The sequence below is a fragment of the Aricia agestis genome, chromosome 3 (assembly GCF_905147365.1).
Source record: "Aricia agestis chromosome 3, ilAriAges1.1, whole genome shotgun sequence".
NCBI lineage: Eukaryota > Metazoa > Arthropoda > Insecta > Lepidoptera > Lycaenidae > Aricia > Aricia agestis.
Genome location: NC_056408.1, coordinates 14914695 through 14932750, shown reverse-complemented (window position 1 = coordinate 14932750; position 18056 = coordinate 14914695).

The following is an 18056-nucleotide window of genomic DNA, read 5'->3' as shown; positions in this document are numbered from 1 at the left end:
TACACCAATTTGTTTAAATTGTTTGTTTAAGTTATAAAACGAGCTTTTTTGTTGCTCAAACTACCGAAGCTGCTGATCAGCTCCCGCCCCTAAAGCCCGACTATATTGCTTTATCACGATAAAAAAGCTTTATTGCGGTCAAGCTTACACCGATTTAACGATTACTAGAAATTTTGGCTGGACCGATTATCAAAACGGTTGTTCCTATGATTGTAAAATTGTTTTTACTGATTGGTTGTAAAGCAAAAAAACAATGGCTTAATAGGTTGCCTGATTATAGATTTTACTACCTCAGAAGTATGCTCGAAACACGTAAGAAGTGAAAATAAAAGTAGCGATCTGATCATCTGACATGATTTATATTTTATTGAAAATCTAGGTTTGACCTACAGTATTATAAAAAACACTGCAACTTTTTAGGAATATATAACCTATATAATAATCGAGTGCCTTAATTAAAATGCCAAAGGTTAAAATCTGTTCAGTAGATTTTAAGCGAAGAAGTAATGTGTTCAGTGTTAGTTACTTACTTTAAAACCTTAGCCCTCATAATAATATAAGGTATTATTTATTGGTAAGATGTACTTTGTTTCAGTAGCTATTTATAGTATTCAATGTAAGCGATTTTCAAAAATTTAATAAACACGATTTTTAGAAACAACATTTAAAAAAATAATCTTCTCGCCTCTTAAGTGTTCAGGGATTTCAAAGATAACTTTCTAATTTCTTCTCGTTTCGAACACTTTGTAATAAAGTGTTCTCACAAGACGTGTTAAGATGAAGGCTGTATTGGTTTAAGATAATGCTAAGCATCGCACGGAATAAAATCATTAAAAGTAATAAAAGGTTACGAGCCAATAACGCACACAGTTAATTGGTTGCCGAAAGCGGAGAGCCTCGGAGATCCTGCCGACATAAAGCAGTAAGTAGAGGCGACTTATCGTAGTGTTTGTGTGGGTACTGTTACTTGGTGGGTCTTGAGAGACTTTTTAAAAAAAATCACTTTTATTAAAACTAGAATATTTATTTAAAAAACTTAATAATTATTCTTAAGAGAAAACCTGCACCCGACGAAGGTCCAATTCGATCTGATCAAAAAATACGGAAAATGGAATAACAGAAACAGCAAAAGTTTGCAATTGCAATTCATGGAAATGCAACTGAAAACCTAAGCGTTTTTACTACACATACGTTGACATGTGACTTCCGATATAACAGCCCCCCCGTTAAGATCGATCATCACATCTTAAAGTGATGAGAGATTGAAATTACTTTAAGCGCGAGAAATTGGACTTTCGTTTGGAGTATACAAGGAAGTAGCTAAATTATAAATTATTTAATTAATGACATTTATTTAAAAATTAAAACTTAACTAACACACAATAAAAACACAAAATTATAAAAAGACACAAAAATTTTAATAAGAGATTATTATAATATGTAATTATTATAGAAAATAATGTTTATCATTATTTATTCAATATTCAAATAAAATCATACAGTAATAAAATTGTTACATTTCATGATCCTTTGCAACATTAGTTATAACAACATTTCTTTTCAAAGGAGTCGGTGTGCTTACAAAATTTGTTTCTTCCAACATAGAATCATTCTTTACACTATTATTATCTTTAAATACTACAAGAGATGTTGGATGATCAGTGCGAGTCTTTGAATTATGACACTGATTAAAGATTTGAATACAACAAGGATTTTTCTGAGAAGTAATATTTTTGCGACATTTATATAAGAGATAAAATATGAATAATATGCTACTAAATAAACTTAAAGACATGTAATAATTTCCATATGTATCAAAGTGAGATGGATTTTCTAAATTATACAACTCATCTTCCATTGAACGAAGATGGATGCTGGCATGAAGTAAAGAATCAAGATTACCAATGTTCTTTAAATTAGAATGTGGAAGTTTAGAAAAAGTTTTATTAATTTTAGTTTGTTCACAACAATCGTCTAATAAAATGTTGAAATTGGAAATTACATTATTTGTTACGTTGCCGAGTGATGTTTCATCAACTGCGGTGAACTGCAAAGTCTTATAAAATGCTTTACAATGTTTAGGTAAGGTCAGGATGCCAGTACCAAATAAAATTACATCTAAATTTACGTCAGACTTTTCGCAGGTAATATGAGATTTCCCTGGTTCTGATTGTACAAAGATCCAACGGTTAAAACTAAGCTTATGAAATACATCTATAGAACCATGAACAATTTTAGCTACACAAGAGTCTGGGAGTTTAGTAACCACTTCAGTTAATAACGTTGTTTCACACGTAGGATTGGCAACGACTGAGAACAAGTCGGCGAGCACACACACATAACACTTTTCACTTATTATTTTGCACTTGTCAATGTCCCTTAATAGTGAATAGAACATGCGATCACCTGTTACTGCCACATATGAGCTAGTCGGCTCTATTAGAATATAGGTGTCTGGTTTCAATATATCGTATGGGACGGGTAATGGTATTATATTATAAAGATTATAGGTTTGAGGTAGGACTAAAGGAATGTGTAGGACGAATATTATTTTATTTTGATGATAATAGCAAACTAATTTAGAAATATCGGTTAATTCCTGAATATTTTGTAGCGTTAATGGTATAGGCAAATCATAATGGCTAGGGAGTTTATTTCTATGTTTATCTAATTCGTTATATAACTGATAGGGACTGAGTACAGTCGGGTGTAAAATGTTAAGTTTTGCAAATAAAATAGCATTATTTATGTCGTCGATATCGAATGACGACGTTAAGATTATAGCTTCCAAAGAGTTGGATAAAGAGTTAATTTGAGTTTTTAAAGTAAGCTTATCATTAGTATTTGAAACTGAATCTAGTATTTTATGTATTGTTTCCATATTTTCCAAAAGATGTTTTTCATTTAAATTAACTTTTGACATAGAATTATTAAACGATGAAATAGTGGATTGTATGACGTGAATATTATCTTTCATAAGATGAGCGAGATGTTTCTCGTCTGTCTGGACACTATTTATAGCCTCTGAATATTTGACAGCATCTTCAGCATCCAATGTACCGAAGATAGTTTTCAAGATAGAACCTCCTAAGTCAATAAGACCTCTTTTAAAACGCTGTTTTGCGTTATCATTTTGAAGCAAATATGAAACCGAAGAAAACTTATTAACATTAATAAGGTGCTGATTTTTCAGCGCCGTGAGTGAATTTTTGCAATCCGACTGTATCTTGGACGACGTTAGAGAATTACAGAATACATTTAATTTTTCTAATAAAAATTCTACCTTATCTAGATTCGGTTGAACATGACTTATATCTAAATATGCTAAGACTTTCCAATCGTTATTAGTAAACTTAACATCTAAAAGCTTATCGAAATAGAGGCCCGGACTACTAATGATGTGCGATACGTAATCTGATATAGCTAGCGGCGACATCGCGCATCTGAAATAGAACGAAAGGACTTATGTTACGATTATGTTATAGTTATTATATAGTTACTACTAACTTACTGACCTAGGACACTATGACGTATCATCATTTGCCGGCTTTATTTCATCGAAATGATGACGTACGTGTTTACGATTAATTAATAACGTAGCCGTATGATTACCGTTGAGCTTTATTATTTTATAAGGGCCTTTCCACACTGGGGACAAGGCTTTATTTTGTTTATGGTGGCAACGGACATACACCATATCGCCAGCATTATAAATAATAGGCTTTGTTCGTATATCATAATAATTTTTTGACTTTTCTTTAGACGCTTGAATATTTTGTAGAGCCTTTTGACGGCTATAATAAAGACGATGATTTAATGCTCGAATATAGTCTGTATATGTATTATTATCGAGAACATCTATGCTAGATGGTATGTAAGGCTTAAAACCGAATAGAAGTTCTAGAGGGGAATAACCCGTTGTACTATGCACATTTGAATTATAAGCTATCATGGCGCTCGGGATATAAAGGTCCCAAGTATTTTGATTTTCGCCTATATAAGATCTTAAATATTCTTTAAGGGTGGAGTGGCTCCTTTCGAGAGCTCCACAAGTTTGAGGATGGTATGGTGAAGCGAAAATATGCTTAATACTGAATAATTTAGCTAATTGTTTAAAGAGATCTGAACAAAAGTTTGTTCCTTGGTCTGAAATTATCATTTTAGGTATTCCCATGTGAGCAATATAATTAACTAGTGTTCTGGCTGTGTCTTCAGCTGAACATGATTGCATAGGATAAGCCTGTGAAAATTTTGTGAGATCATCCTGAACGGTAAGTAAAAATTTATATTTATATTCATATGTTTCAGGCAATGGACCGACAAGGTCTAAATATATTTTTTCATTAGGCCGCGATGCTGTGGAAGTGATTATCATTGGAGCCCGATTGGTTTGACGTAAAGGCTTATTAATTTGACAGGAGCGACAATTTTTAACATAATCTTCGATATCCTGTCTCATATTTTTCCACCAAAATTGAGATTTTATTCTTTCCAGCATACGCGAGATACCGGGATGTCCGGCTACAGGTGAGTCATGATTATCTTTTAAAATTTGTTTAATTTCACTAGGTGTAGGATATTTTATACAATTATGATAGATATGAATTTTAATATTAGTGTTATGAAAAAGAAACGAAATAATATTATATATTTTTGTGAACGAAAGTTTAGAGAAGGGATCTGTGAAATCTGATATTGCTATCTCTTTCTCTTCGACATACCAGTATTTTATCATGTCTCTATATTCACGAAGGACATTAAATATATCTTTGTAAGTCATTTCATCAAAATGATTTAATTTAATAAACAAATGAGTAAATACATGATTATCGTTAGATGTTGAATAATATGAATAAAGTTCGCGTTCAATATTTCGGATATTAGGCTCACTAGTAGATGCGTCTATAATTTCGCTACAATAAGGAATAGAATCATCTAAATCGACTGATGTAGGATACGCGATTAATTTTATTTTAGTTTTTAATAGGTTTTCATTATGTTCTTGAATTACGGTGTCAAAAGTAACACCGGATTGTTTTGAGATTTGAAGAAATTGTTCGTAAGTTTCAGATATTGACGGAAGGTTATGAGAGTCGATGTCACTTCCGGGTGACAGTGTAGGATTACATAACATTGAATTATCAGTTGTATTTTCATCTAAGGCATGTACTGGATAACGAGATAATGCGTCAGCGTTAGCGTTTAATTTTCCTTTTTTATATACAATTTCATAATCATACTCTTCTAATTTAAGGCGCCATCTAATGAGTCTGGATCCGGGATCTTTGACACTAAACAGCCACACTAATGGTTTGTGGTCTGTTATTATTTTAAACTTACGGCCATATAGATAGGGACGGAATGTTTTTACACCGAATAAAATCGCCAAGAGTTCTTTCTCTATGGTAGAATAATTGCCTTCGGCATTATTTAGGGTTCGTGACGCATACGAGATAGGTTTATCTTTGCCTATGTCTCCTTGCGATAATACAGCACCTACCGCGTAATTAGAAGCGTCGGTAGTTAATAAGAAAGGTTGATTGAAGTCTGGATATTGAAGTAAAGGTGCTGAAGTTAATTTATCTTTAAGGTTATTAAAAGCTAATTCTTGCTGATGAGACCAATTAAATATTGCATCCTTTTTTAATAGAGATGTCAAAGGTTTTGTGAGTTGTGAAAAGTTATTTATAAAACGTCGATAGTATCCGACTAAGCCTAGGAAGGATTTTATATCCTTTGGATTTTTAGGAGTTGGGAATTGAGTTACGGCCTTAATTTTATCTGGATTTGGGCAGACACCTTTGTCTGTGATTATGTGACCTAAATAAGCAACTTCGCGCCTGAGAAACTCACACTTGTCGGGTTGTAATTTTAAGTTAAATTTTCTTAAACGATCAAAGACTAATTTAAGTTTTGAAATATGACTCTGAAGGTCGTGACTATAAATAATAGTATCATCTAAATATATATATGCATGCAACCCCTGAAGACCCGAGAGAACCGTATTCATGAGTCTCTGAAATGTAGCCGGGGCGTTTTTCAGCCCAAAAGGCATTCTAGTGAATTCGTAGTGTCCAAAGACACTCGAATTTGTATTTATAGTGAATCCTGTCTTCGGGGCGTCTTTAGAACTCATCCTAACCTGATGAAAGCCACTAGATAAATCGAGGGTGCTGAAATATTTACTATGTCCTAACTGATCTAAAATATCTGTGATGAGAGGTAGCGGATAACTTTCTGATACAGTGACGTCATTTAACTTACGATAATCTATTACTATTCGCCACTTCTTTTTACCTGAAGCGTCCATCTTTTTAGGAATGACCCATACAGGAGCACTCCAAGGTGAAACCGAAGGACGTATGATATTTTGGTCAAGCATTTTACGAATCTGTGAATCTACCTCTTCCTTATGACATTCTGGGAAACGATATGATTTTACGTGAATAGGAGGCGCGTCTCCTGAATCTATATTATGTTCGATCGCGCTTGTAAATGTTAGGGGTTCACCTTCCATATGAAAAATATCTGTGTAGTGTGAGCAACATTCCAAAAGACTTTCTTTTTCTTCTTGATTTAAATGTGAGCAGCGAATAAGATCGAGGACTTTTTGGACTCTATCAGAACTAGAATAAGAAATAGAATTTACGGATTGAGACGGAATATTACACGAAGAATTTTCTTGTTCGAAAGGGCTTAACTCTACGGAATAATCTTTAATTTCGATAGCTGAGTCGGTAGTATTTAAAATTGAAACATTAAATCTTTTATTTGATTTTATAGTGACAATACTATTAGCAAAATAAATACCATCTTTTAAAGTATGGTCTAATAATAAACCTTGATTATTCGGATAACGCTCAGGTGTGTAATTAGATACCGCGCACTCGATGACGGCTTCGGAACGAGCTGGAATTATATAAGTTGGTTGGACATAGTTCATATCCATGGTTTGCCCGCAAATATTAATTGTTTTAGAATCGTAGTTAATGTTGGCTTTAAAATGACCGAGAAAATCACTACCGATTATACCGTCATATTCTAAACTTACATCGTCATTAAATATATGAAATTTATAATTATAAATATTATTAGATAAGTAGAAATTAATTTGAGATGTACCTAGAGACTCAGAGCATTGCTCGATATTATTTATTCCTTTTATTTTAATGATTTCACGAGACAAAATGTATTTATTATTTAAACTAGATTTTTTAATTAGACTTATACTTGCGCCCGTATCAATAAGAAAACGTAAATTACGCACAGAAAATTCAGTTTTTAATTCGATATGAGGCAATGATATTTTTGTTATAAATGATTTTATTTCATAAATTGGAGTTTCAGATTGGACTTGATTTTTGTTTTGAGATTGGGCACATATTTGGGACTGGTTACCCGCGGCTCTGCCCGTTGATTTTCGATTTTGGACACATATTTGGGACTGGTTACCCGTGGCTCTGTCCATCGATTTTTGATTTTGGACACATATTTGGGACTGGTTACCCGTGGCTCTGTCCATTAAAATATGATTTTGGACACTACTTTGGGGCTGGTTACCCGTGTCTTGGTCCATTGAAAATTGATTTTGGACACTACTTTGGGGCTGGTTACCCGTGTCTTGGTCCATTGGAAAATGATTTTGGACACTACTTTGGGGCTGGTTACCCGTGTCTTGGTCCATTGATTTTGTATTAAAATAAGTTAATTTATTTTTAGATTTAGAAGGAATTCGCAATGTGCCTAAATTAGTCGGAAAACGGCGGCACTTTTTCGTAATCCGATCATTTAGTTTAAAGAATTGTCGCCGACATTTTCACAAGAAATTTCATAAGGTGTCGGTGACGGTGGCGACGGCGGCTCGTATGTAATATGATGCGCGTTCGCGGACTTATTGTAATTATTAGAATGATTATTATATGAATTGCGATTTTCATTATTGTATTTATAAGAATTACGATTTTCATTATTATATTTCCTTCTATAACAATCTTTAATATCATGACCGTCTTTCTTGCAATATCTACAAAAAGCTTGAGAACTGGATTGATTATTATTAATATTAAATGATCTTTGACCTTGAAATTTGGAAAAATCACGAGGCGGATAAGAACGTCTATCTTTATAATTACATTCAGATTCCGTATGCCCTGTCTTTCCGCAGGTTTTACACCTAGATTTAGAAATATTAGTTTTATATAAAAGATTTTGAATTTTTTCTTCTTCTAAAGCAATATTAATAGCGTCATTTAGATTTTTAGGACTTCTACATCTAACATTATTACTTAAGCGCGAATGTAACCCTAATGAAAATGAAAACAATGCTAAATCCTCTGTCATAGCGATGCGACCAGAGATATCTTTTTTAAGAGAATCGGAATTATAGATTTCGGACTGTAAATCAGTAAGACAACTTTCAATACGCAGAGCAAATTGTGCAACAGGTTCATTTAATTGCTGCTTACATGACTGTAGATCTAGTAATAAATGATTATAGTGTTTTCTTTCGCCGAAATTTTGTTTAAGGAAATTTTTTAATTGATTAAAATCTTCAAAAACTTTATTTGAACAGGCAATTTGAGCCTTGCCTTCTAAACGTGATAATATATATTTATTTAATAAATTCTTTTGAGACGGCGATGCTAAATCTAAGGCGTTTTGACAATTAGTTAGAAAAGCAGTTAGAGTTTCACGATCTCCTTTATAGGGACTAATAAAATTACATAATACATTAATAGGGAATTGTTCGCTTACTGAGACTTCTGCCTTTTTATCGACCGACATTTTTAAATTAATTTAAAGAATTATTTTTTTCTAGATTAATTTTTAAATAATTAGGTATAATATTGTTACTTTATGGATGAGAGATTGGTAAGGAATTTGGTAAGTATATTGAACGACACTGATTAAAAATATAGCTGAAATGTAGCAATAACAAATAATAAAATGCTTTACTCACAGGGACAGGAACACTAGGAACTTGAGCGGCATAGCAGCACGGCGAGCGACAGCAGGCAGTGGCGGCGCGTTTCCAAACGCAACCACGTCAGGAACAACGAGAGCGACAGCAGAAGGGCAGCACGACGACCGGGACGGCGGCAGAACAGCAGCAGGAACAATGTCAGGAACGATGGCAGGAACGGCGGCGTTACGGATTTATCGCGATTCGCGCGCGAGATGTCGGGGTGCAGGAGTGCAGGACTGGTCTGCAGGCTTACGACGAAAGGCTTATTGTCGAGACACAGTGCACTTGAGTTTTACGAAGTGGACAAGGACACAATCACACTCCGGAGACGAATTGGTTCATAGTTTTTCTATTCACTCAGTTCTCTTTTCACTTTTCAGTTCAGTTTTCGCGAACCGTTAAGGAATACCAGCGAAACGACGGATTTAGTGCTGGTATCCCACTTCTGACACCACTGTTACTTGGTGGGTCTTGAGAGACTTTTTAAAAAAAATCACTTTTATTAAAACTAGAATATTTATTTAAAAAACTTAATAATTATTCTTAAGAGAAAACCTGCACCCGACGAAGGTCCAATTCGATCTGATCAAAAAATACGGAAAATGGAATAACAGAAACAGCAAAAGTTTGCAATTGCAATTCATGGAAATGCAACTGAAAACCTAAGCGTTTTTACTACACATACGTTGACATGTGACTTCCGATATAACAGTACCTACTAAGTACTAAACATTTCGAAAGTTAAAAAATATTTCTCCAGACTTTATTCGTATCGTTGAAATGAAATGAAAATGAATGAAATGAAAATATAATTTATTGTGCACACTCAATACAAAGACAAAGTTTTTATGTCTGCCAAGTAGATTTTTTAATTCATATATGGAGGATAAAATATAATTATTTAACTTTCAATAAACAATGATTCCCACCTACATTGTTGTTTTCTGCAATATTTTCTCAGCAATAATACTGCAGCTAATATTAATTGTGTAAGTTGAACTACATCAGCTGCAATCGAAACTTGTTTTCTCAATTTCATACTTACCATGAATAACGCGCTACTTATTTAGTGTAAAGAGTTGCTGCTTACGCTTCTAACCGCTACTGTTTAATATTAGTATTAGCTTATAGGTACTCTAACCACTACTTTATGTCATTATAATAGAATGGCGCTTCTATCCGCTACTTTATAGTCTATGCCCCAATCGATGGATGATTTATGGGGAGGCTGTTCCGGCGGATGTGAGTAAATCGATGAGGCTGTGACGGTAGCGGCGCTGCAGCGGCGCCGAATTGAGGCTGGGGTGCGAATTAGTGCTCCCACACAAAACTGCGAATTCGCATCGCATCGCATCGTAATGTCATTTTTAATACGAACTTTGTCGCAGTTTTTTTTTTATGAAATAAGGGGGCAAACGAGCAAACGGGTCGCTCGCAGCATCAGAAGAGCTGCAGGTGCGTTGCCGGCCTTTTAAGAGGGAAAAGGGTAATAGGGGAGGTTAGGGATGGGAAGGAAAGGGAAGGGAATAGGGTAGGGGATTGGGCCTCCGGTAAACTCACTCACTCTACAAAACACAGCGTAAGCGCTGTTTCACGCCGGTTTTCTGTGACAACGTGGTATTTCTCCGGTCAAGCCGGTCCATTCGTTACGAAGCATGGGTCTCCCACGTATAAATATGCGATGCGATTCAAATTCGCAGTTGTATGTGGGGGCCCTTACGTCTTCTTCGGATTTGTAAAGATTTACACCGAAATACAACGATGTGTGACTTGATTGTGCTTGGTACTTAATACAGAATTATTGTAAGATGCTGTATATTTCATTTTTACATTAATTATATTCTCTAAATGCAGCACTCTGAGATATTAAGGGTGAAGGCAAACGAGCGTAAATCGTGAGTTGTGAGTCGCAGAATTTCTGCCGCGTAAATATCTTTTTATATAAATGACTCACAAAATTACGCTCGTTTGAATCAAACAGGACTTCGGTATGAAACTGATTACAGCAGAATTCTGCCGAACCGAAATTCTGCGACGTTTGGCTTCACCCTTATTATTTGACTTAAATGTAATGTTAAAACTTCCTACATTTTCAATAATACCAGTCTAACTCAATTAAATTGAGATATTTGGTATCTAAATATGTTAGGCTGTGAATAACATATTATGTTTCATGTCCATATTCTGAGGATTTTTAAAAGTAAATTGTCTGATATTTTTTTACTTTACCACCAAACTCCTTAGTAGAGCATTAGTGATTTTAAAGAAGGCTCAATATTTTGTGATTTATTTCAAATTCTTCACATTCTTTAACCCTCGTTTTCTGTATGCTTACATGTCCCACGGTGCTCCTTACAGGTGACATATTGTAGTAGCTGTACACGCAAGTCCCAGCAAGTAGGTACAGTAATTGGGCGTATCGTGGGAACGACCACCACCTGCGCCATCTTGCAATATGGCCATAAGGCACGACTACTGACCGTGACTGACTGACCCTCTTATTAGCTGGCGCTAAAACTGGTGCACTATGGTGTTTATACAAGGTGTAAAAAAACAGTGATAATACTGTCTTATGGGTGTGTACTAAGCCCCCTGTATAGAGTTTACTGTGACAGTAGCTTTGTATGGGCAAACTAATGACACTGGGGCATTTGCCCATACAAATTAGGAAAAAAAGTTGCTCTTTCGGCACTGTTACTATCTCAGTTAACTCCTTATAGGTAAGGGGCACATACACACCCTAAAATAATATCAGTATGTTTTATTACACCCTGTATAAAGGAACGGAGAAGATTGCTTTGACGATCGGTTAGCTTGCTTCAAATAGCCTTTTTTATGAGCCTATGCTGTACCACTGCTGGGCACAGCCGGCCTAAGATGCGCAAACGAGAAAACCTCGAGATATCTCACTCTCGTGTGTAGTTATTTCGACGACAGATCTACACGAGAAAAAAATATGTCATGTTAGGGTCAATAGATATGAAGAGAAAAGCCATCAAACATCGAGAAAACGTGTAGACAACATTTTCTCGTTGGCCTATGCTAGAGGGGCTGGTTCCAGATCTTCTCTCTTTCTAGCGCTACCGTAGAATAGAATGTAATAGATTTACTCGGAGAATTTCTACTGTTGCAATATTGTTGTTTAGCGGACATTTTATAGGAAAATTTATATCTTCAATATAAAAGATTTATCGATTGACTTACTGATTTGTAGAACCTTATGGGTATCTACGTTGTATACGCTCTCATGGAAGCCCATACTTTGGACAGCTGCGATATTATCCTTATTCTGTAACTACGTAATAACTGTAAGAATGCGATAACGTTGTAATTACAACATTGACCCTTAATAACGTTAATATGATAATGACGGTCAGCGGACGGTGACGGTGCGTTACCGTCAGATACCATCGCGACAGATGGTACCATCTACCGACCTTTGACATACACCATAAACTATGTTAGCATAATATTCGAATTAGGGGTTGGAAAGAGTTTTCGGTATGAAAAGATGATGCTCGCCTTTTGTAGGCACATAGGTACTAGATATTTTTATTTGCTAGAATTCATTCGAATTACATAGCAGTGTCTTAATACACAATGTAGGTACTATCATAGAAGTTGATTCCTAGGCAGATTAGGGGACCTACATAGATTGGTCGCGTTATGTCTAAAATATAACTAGCTATTTGACCGAGCTTTTCTCGGTATTCGATAAAACACGAATAAAATGACATTTTCTAAAAATGATTCCTAGCTAGATCGCTTTATCGCCCCCGAAACCCCCTATAAACTAAATTTCATGAAAATCGTTGGAGCCGATTCCGAGATTCCAATTATATATATACAAGAATTGCTCGTTTAAAGATATAAGATATTATGTTTGACCAAATAACGTAGGTTCGTCAACTGCCTATGAATCAATTTATTCGATGGTACGTACGTATGTACTCGACTGAAATTCTGTGGGTGATTGTACGTTTTGACACTACGAGTACTGAATTAACGCCGCTGAAATTCAATTGCAAACTTTTACAGTGTATTGAGATTTGAGCTCTGTCGTAGCAATCGCACCGCATCTAAGTCCCGTACGTGTGCTACACTATGACCCGTCCCCAACCTTTTTTTCATACGGGCCACAAACATGTCTTGGTCTTGGTGTCACGGGCCGCAACAAAATGGTTTTTTTAGGGTTAAAAAATAACGTTCTTCAAAATTAACGATTTAAAAAAAACATATCCACAGCCGAACGTATAACCTCCTCGTTTTTGGAAGTCGGTTAAAAAGTGGAAAAAATTGCACGTCTTTCAGGACAACTTTACATTATTTTGCCGGTGGGCGTGAATTTCAAAATGGTTTAACATCACGCGGGCCACAGATAAAGGCCCGGCGGGCCTCGGGTTGGGGATAGCTGCTGTAGACTGTAGAGCACAAGTACGCTGTAGACTTGTAGAGACTTGTAGAGTCTACAGAATAAGTTGCCGCCGAACTTACACTCGACGAAAGTATGCTAAAGTTCGCTCTGTATGTTATAAATTCTTATAATGCAACGTAATTTCAGTATAATGACGTGTTGTATTGTATCGTCAGTAATTCACATAGCATTTACATTGCATTCCCTCGCGTTTCTTTGGCATAGTGAGTTTTGATGTTTAACACTATTTAGTAGAAAAAGTAAACAGACAGACGAACTTTCACGCATTTGCGACTCTTTTTTTGCTTTACAGCACGTGATCTGTTTACCCCGCAACCTAATCAACCTTCAACCTACTGCGTCTGAACAAAACGGGCATAATCCACATTTCCGTATGTTCCGGCAACCCGCCGCAACCTGTGCCATATGGGCCGACGGTTGCCGCGCCACCTGAGCCTGCACGTGCGGACATCGATATTAACACAGTATATTTGTATACAGTAGACTATTTGAAGTATATACTGAATGAAGTATAGCATGGACAGGCGGTCGTTTCCAAATAAACATTAGAGAGTAATAAAGGAATCAGAATCATGCCACGCACGTAAAACTTCTTTGTATTTTTTTTATGAAGTAATGGGGCAAACGAGCAAACGGGTCACCTGATGGAAAGCAACTTCCGTCGCCCATGGACACTCGCAGCATCAGAAGAGCTGCAGGTGCGTTGCTGGCCTTTTAAGAGGGAATAAGGTAATAGGGGAGGGTAGGGATGGGAAGGGAATAGTGGGGCTAACTGGCAACTGCTGCATCGCGCGATCAACGTTTCTGAACTCGGATGTGACCATAATATTATTATCTGATATGACATGACGGTCTTTAACTTGAACAAGCACTGCATTGGAACCCCGCAACTCGCAAGGTCGGAAGATCATCCTTTGTGGCTCGTCACCGAAATTTCAAACATACGGACATATTACGCAGTTCGCTACTGTATGTATTAGTGGTGTAATAATATTAGAAACCATTCACAGATATTGTACCTTTGAAATGTTATTAATCTGAACCTTATTTCGTTGGCGGAACGGTCCTGTAAAATATATTTACAGATCATGCAGAAAAAAACATCATCTGTTATTTAGATGATTTGCAATCCTTAGTTTTTGGGAGCATGGCGCGTGGCCAATATCGAACCAAATGCCACCGTCTTATTAAATTGGCACTTGATAGCTCTTACAAAAGTTGCAACAGACTTCTAGCTCTATGGTAATGACGTATTGAGATCATAGCTGTGCTACAAGACTGCTCTCGGTCTGTGAATTGTCGTTTTTTATTAAGGCTAAGTTACCCTGTGCACTTGGTTAAACAAAACCTTAGGTTAAATCTTGGTTATTTTGATAAACTAAATCCTGTTACTTTTTTTATATACAAGAAACGAGGGAGAGATACCTTAAGTCAATACGGAAAATATATCTTTAAATTTATTTGGAAATTTCAAGAAAAACTAAACTTTAGAAACTTATGTACCTAATAGTGTCAGATTTAGTTATTTTATCAATCAAAATAGCTCTGATTCCAGAGAAAGTTTTTGAACTTTAAATTTAAACATCACTAAAACAATTTCCATATTTTTACAACACCCTATGTAATGTAAGGGTGATGAACAGCTAATTAAATAGTCATACGAGGACGGTTATACGTCAAGGTCGCAAACCGCCCTCGCATGCAAAGAGGGGTGCACTTACACCCCAATATGTCACCCACCTATTGACTTCATAAGTGAATCATTTGACCCGGTATCATAACATCAATAATAATAAATTAAGTAAGTGAAATATTTTTGTGGGTCTTAAAAGTTAGATATGTTAAAGATACTAGACGGACGTCACTACACTAAGGGCCTGTTTCACCACTTCCTGATAAAGTTCCGGGACTATCCACAACGTCTGTCAAGTTAAGTGGTGGATAACCTATCCGGCATTTATCAGGAGTGGTGAAACAGGCTCTTAAGAAAGTATGTTTAGCTATAGTTCAATCAATGTTACTGGCAGACCAAAACGTGAAAATACAGTTCCTTACGCTTTTTTTTTAATAATATTATGCCATTATTTTAATATAAGTTATCACTGCAATCCGTATAACTAAAATCTGCTCATAAAAACTTTCACATTAACTGACTACCTAATGCAATGAACCTTATTAAATTATATTTTTATTGGATATTTTTCCTAAAGACGTAGCAGTACTTGTACTATTATCTATTCTGTGGTAGCAGAAAGATGTAAGTTTAGACTTACTTATCCTTATTCTATGAACTAAAACCTATCTTAGATCTATGTTAAAAAATCTCTTAATTACAACTTAATCCTACAGGAACTATTCTTGTCTCCACAAAAAAACAAAACAAAACCCTCGGGGTTCAATTTCTGTCGCCTCGAATCAAAAATCAAAGGTAAGACGAAAAAAAAACATCTACCTGCATCGCGATACATTTTTTGACTAATAATTTAGCATTTTTTTAGGGAACCGCTATTATTTTGTCATAAAACATTTATCTGGAGACCGACTTGAGAAATAGCCGACTGACGAAATACAGTAAGGTGACTGTACCTGTACTAGGTACTAAGAAGTTAATGAGTAATGACTAATGACGTAATAATACCAAGGGCCTGTCCACATCTCTACGTCACAATAGGTAGAATTTTACAAGGCACGTCGTCGTGACGTGCATTTTCACGTTACGTTGACGTAAATTTGCACGTCGCGACAACCTAACGTGCCACGTTACCGCACCGTTCCACGTTGACGACGTGGAGATGTGGACAGGCCGTAACGTGGCACGGTACGTACAAATTCACGTTAACGTAACGTAAAATGCATGTCATGATAATATAGCAACATTGTACGTCGCCATGCCTTGTAAAACTGCTACATTCTTAACTACTGATCAAGATGTGGACTGCACAATTATACGTAGGTATTCTGCCTTTGCTGTTGTTAAAAATGGATAAAGAGAAGAAAAAAGCCGTGCATTTTTTCGTTACGTTGACACTTGACGTAAATTTACACGTCACGTCAACGTACCGTGCCACGTTACCGCACCATTCCACGTTGACGACGTCGTGACGTGGAGATGTGGACAGGCCCTAATTAGATGACGTCCGCAACTCAGTTGCGCCAAAATTCGTTTATCGCACGGGAACCGTTCATTTTTCGGGATAAATAAGTAATACTTACCTTAATATGTCTTTTCGCGGAACTGAAAGTATCTCCATTCTCCATACCAAATTTCATTAAAATCGGTTCTGCGGTTCGGGAATAAAGAGGTAACAAACAGATACACTTTCGCATTTATAATATTAGTGTGGAAGAGTATAGGTGTATTATCTCGGACAATATATAAATGGATGCCTTGTTTTTTTGTAAGCTGGCGACAAACTGAAAAGGAGCGATCGAAATGACATTAAAGCAAATGGATTTTTAATAACTTCGCACCCAACCCTTTGACGCCTAACGGGTAAAAATTGTCACCTTGTTACCGTTGGAACGTCCTATAATTTTTACAGTAACCCTAAATTAGTATTTTTTGTGAAAAAAAGCATTTTTTTCATTTCATGTAAATTTCTAAAGGTATTTTTTGTCCTTGCAAATAAGAAGACGTCCATTTTAACAAGAAAATGACCCAAGTCTTTAGCGTTGTGGTTAGCGGTCACATACTATCTCCAAACCGCAGTTGGCAGCATATAGAATACACTTTATTCAGTGTCGTGGACATACGTGGGAGAGCCATGCTTCGGCACGAATGGGCCAGCTCGACCGGAGAAATACCACGTTCTCACAGAAAACCGGCGTGAAACAGCGCTGTGTTTCGCCGAGTGAGTGAGTTTACCGGAGGCCCAATCCCTTACCCTATTCCCTGCCCTACCCTCCCCTATTCCCTTCCCATCCCTTCCCTCCCCTATTACCCTATTCCCTCTTAAAAGGCCGGCAACGCACCTGCAGCTCTTGTGATGCTGCGAGTGTCCATGGGCGACGGAAGTTGCTTTCGTGAAGTGACCCGTTTGCTCGTTTGCCCCCTTATTTTATAAAAAAAAGTCTGGTATAATAGTGATACGTCTTCTTATAAGCCAATCGTAATTTTGTGTTTTTTTTTTTCAATATAGTATGGAAAGGCCAAAATAGTGCGTTTTGCAAGTGAGTGTATTAATATGACTAAGGTGTAGCTTGGATATGTAGGTAGTATAAAATATAAATACTGTGACGTTTTGTCATCTAAATAACATAAAAAGACACAAAGTCCCAATCGCCGTGTTAGCCCGGGCGCGCACTAGCGGCCAGGCCGCAGCGGCCAGGCCGCAGCGGCCAGGTCGCGGCGGCCATCGAAAGTATGGTGTTTTTGCTGGTCGCGTTGCGGCCAGGTGTGCGTGGTCTATGGCGGTTTCATACAAATTCCCGTATCTCGTTGGCCGCGGCGGCCTAGCCGCGTGCGCGCCTGGGCTTAGTATTAGGGTGGGTTGCACCAACTTACTTTAACTATAACTTTAACTTTGACCATAATAAAATGTCAAATGAACTGTCAAATCCCTAGTAAAAGTCCATAATGGACGCCGTATTTGACGATAACCCCTCTGGTGCAACCCACCCTTAGTGACGCCTTAACCAAAATATCACTTTTCAGGC